The 2,711-nt window shown below is 33.4% G+C and overlaps 1 long non-coding RNA gene across 1 annotated transcript; it reads right to left on the bottom strand.

Moving 5' to 3' along the window:
• LOC110264394 lies at positions 1,259–1,630 on the bottom strand. The gene is made up of 2 exons (XR_002350522.1): positions 1,496–1,630; positions 1,259–1,356 (listed from the first exon to the last, which is right to left on the bottom strand). It is a non-coding gene; the product is annotated as an uncharacterized LOC110264394 (long non-coding RNA).

Genomic DNA, 2,711 nt, shown 5'->3' with positions numbered 1-2,711 from the left:
ATATTCTTCTATATTATATGATAAATTTAATTATTTTATTGACTAATTATTTAATTAAAAACTATAAATTTATATTTATAAATATATATAAATATATAATAGTTGATTTTTAATATACATATAATTTTTTTTTTGTTTTGCACATTCGGACGCTAACTTTGTATGTAAATATAAAACTAAGCCATTAAACAGTTTATGTAAATATGAAAACTAGAATGGGTGCTAAGTATAATTTACGTAATGTCAATGGAGAAGCTAAGTGAGTGTAACTAAACTTAAACAAGTTGTGGAGGTTTGCTAATTAGCTTGTCTAAAGCCGTCGCACGTTGGTATATACGTAAATAAAAATGCTATTTTTATATTGAAATCAACTACTGAAATCGGTTATGAATTTATGATGTATTTACATATAAATATACCTATAATTTAATCTATTTTTAATATGTATTTTATATTAATGTTTGATTTTAAGTGTTTACTTCAGTACATTGATCATTCATGTACAATTAATCATGTTTATACTCCTCTATAAACCGAGATAAGTCTTAATGTAGTCTCTGAAGTTGTACTCGAGCCTCATAGTAGTCCCTGAACTTAAAAGTTCCTCAAAGTCATCCCCGAACTTGCACTCTGGGACTCAAAGTTGTCCTTCCGACAATTTCTGGACACCTGACGCAACTGGAAACTGAGCTGGCAGCCTTCGTGACACGTGGGCTTTACAACGGCTAGCTGATGTGGCAAAGAAAACTCTCCCGCATCAATTTGGTCTCTCAGTTGAAGTTAAAATCCTAATCCCCAAATTTGAAGGCCATAATGCTCACTTTGTTCTCTTCTCCTCAGTTCTGTGTTCTTGTCTTCTCCATCTTCAAAGCCCGACGATTATGACAACCACGAGCTATGGCATAAGTACATAGATATCACACAATTGTGGCATAGGATTTACCCAATTGTTATGAAACTAGGCAGTGTATATTGGATAGAAATAGTGCCACGATACAAAAATTATGTAATTATGTAGCAGAGGAACTTCGATGAACAAAGCTGAAAACCACTCGAGCAATTTATTTATTTTTTCACTGTAACTCTTAAAAGGGTGCCTAATGATGTTAGTATATGGCATTGCGTTAAACATAGATCTTGAGGAAACCATGTTTTTCACAGAATATAGAATATAAAGCCTTTCAACGGAGCAAAGTTAGCTTTTGTATCTTCAATAGCTATCTGCCTACATATCTTCATTTCCAGAATGAAGAAGTGCCATTTAATCTCCCAATTTTTGACATACTTCCTCTGAATGCAAGATCGACAACTTCCTTTCCTAATCCATAGATTTCAAAAATCTGTGCACCGCAGTAACTGCATACATGGAAGTAATTAACAAATTGACTTGTCAAAAAAAGCATAAGCATGACATCCTTAAAGAAGGAAAAGAATAAAAACACAAGAAAATACTATTTTCTTTTGACCCTTCAGCTCTTTAACATAAATCACATACCTTGAAAGCAATGAGATCCCCATTTTGGAAAGGATTTTAAGAAGACCCGCTTTTACAGCCTAAAATTCATACAAATGCAAGATAATTTGCTATCAGAGATCACATTCTTTTATTAAGAACTAATTAACAGAAAGAAGGAAATGTCACCATGAAGCAGAAGAAAATTTCTTCTCTTAAACATCAAGGTTAGAATTTTGATATTCTTGTTTTTTGAGACTCATTATGTTAGCAGCCTTGACTGGCTAATGGCAGTTGGTACTATACTTGACCTAGATTATTGGTATATATAAGTGTATTAGGACAATATTGTATCAACCCACATCATATCTTAAGTAGTCTTTCAGTTTGAAGATGATCAATAACTTTGGTGTAATTATTCTGGGCCTGCTCAATTGAGACAGTAGGCATCTTTCCATTCCTCATCAGGTCTACAGTTTTGTTACTCAAACGCCACTGTCGACATGTCTCCAATGCCAAGTATGGACAGACAGCACTAAAAAATGAAATTAGAAACATCATGAAGTGCTCAATAAGATAGAGGCAAGCGAAATGGTTCACAGTTTCCACTGCTGCCAACAACTCACGCAAAGTGGATCTATCTATAGTCACACCTGCAAACAGTGGTTCATGGGAAAACCAAAAACTCAGTTTTGTTCCAGTTTAAATGAGAATTGGCTTCTTGACAAGGGTGAGAATACAACTGTGTTATAATTGGCAAACTAATAAGCTAAGACAAAAAATGAAAAATAGATAATAGAACACTAGTCCAATTTAAGATAAAAAAAAAAAAACAATATGAAAACAGGAGACTTAATCATATCTGCTTACATATCTTCATTTCCAGAATGAAGAAGTGCCATTTACAACTATATGTAATCATATCTAGTCAGAGCCGTCCAACAAGACCCAATGCTAATGTACTCAGTTGTTTCTAATTGGTATTAGAAACTGATGAATGTCTGTGGAAGTGAATATCAGCTACATGAATGAAACCCTCTGCTTTAGAACAAACAGTAGCTCAAAGAGAGAATAGTATAATCTTATGATGACCAAAACAAAAAGCATCAGATACAATGCATCACCTTAGATATTCAGTTACACACAGTTACTCCACATTTATACACTATTCAACAGTAACTGTAACTGTCCTATGATAGTTACTCAGATCAACTCCGGTCTCGCTGGAAAATGGTAACAGCAAATTTATACCTTTTTT

Source organism: Arachis ipaensis, chromosome B07, assembly GCF_000816755.2.
Source record: "Arachis ipaensis cultivar K30076 chromosome B07, Araip1.1, whole genome shotgun sequence".
Lineage (NCBI taxonomy): Eukaryota > Viridiplantae > Streptophyta > Magnoliopsida > Fabales > Fabaceae > Arachis > Arachis ipaensis.
This window is presented reverse-complemented; position numbering and strand designations above follow the sequence as displayed.